Source organism: Octopus bimaculoides, chromosome 5, assembly GCF_001194135.2.
Source record: "Octopus bimaculoides isolate UCB-OBI-ISO-001 chromosome 5, ASM119413v2, whole genome shotgun sequence".
NCBI lineage: Eukaryota > Metazoa > Mollusca > Cephalopoda > Octopoda > Octopodidae > Octopus > Octopus bimaculoides.
This window is the reverse complement of record NC_068985.1, coordinates 119,423,937-119,424,647: the sequence shown is the minus strand read 5'-3', so window position 1 is coordinate 119,424,647 and position 711 is coordinate 119,423,937. Positions and strand designations below refer to the sequence as shown.

At 42.9% G+C, this 711-nt stretch overlaps 1 protein-coding gene across 1 annotated transcript in view; it reads right to left on the bottom strand.

Annotated features, from left to right (window-relative positions):
- The window catches only part of LOC106868314 (probable serine/threonine-protein kinase DDB_G0267686), a 109,582-nt gene extending 109,449 nt beyond the window's left edge, over nucleotides 1–133 (bottom strand). The window contains exon 1 of the mRNA XM_052967962.1: nucleotides 1–133. This exon is cut by the window's left edge and continues 978 nt beyond it. The gene's annotated coding sequence lies outside the window, so the exon portion shown is untranslated.
- Nucleotides 134–711: the final 578 nt, after the last annotated feature.

Genomic DNA, 711 nt, shown 5'->3' with positions numbered 1-711 from the left:
GTGTATATATGTATACGCTATATAACTTTTTATGCTATGTGACTTTGTGTACGTATCTATAAGTCTGAGTGTCTGAATGTAGATAGATAGATAGATAGATAGATAGATAGATAGATAGATAGATAGATAGATAGATAGATAGATAGATAGATAGATAGATGGACACACGTGTTTGCGTGTCGTGTGCGTGCGTGTGTGTGTGTGTGTGTGTGTGTGTGTGTGTGTGTGTGTGTGTGTGTGTGTGTGTGTGTGTGTGTGTATGCGTGTATCTACCTGTATGGGTGTGCGTGTGATCGGCTGGTGTCTCCTGATAATTTTTTCCTCTACAGCGATGTTGCCCGGACAGGTTACAAGTGAAAATGAAAACTTTTTATGGTGAAATTATAGTTTGTTGTTCTTACTATTGTTGCAGGCTGTTACTATTGTACTATTGTCACTGTTGGTGCAGTTGCTGCTGCTGCTGCTGATGTTGCTGGTCTTGCCGTCTGCAGTTACGCCGATGCTAATGATGATGGTGGTGGTATCAATAGCGGCGCGACGGCGGCGGTGGCGGCGGTGGGAGCGATGGTGGTAGTGGTGTAGGTGATGATGGTGGTGACTAATTAGAAATGTTTGTAAGGGATCCATACACCAAAGGCTATTCAACGAATAATAAGGAGTCATAAGGTGTCTTATTTGTAGTAGTCGAGAGCAGAGATTACATCGCATGAA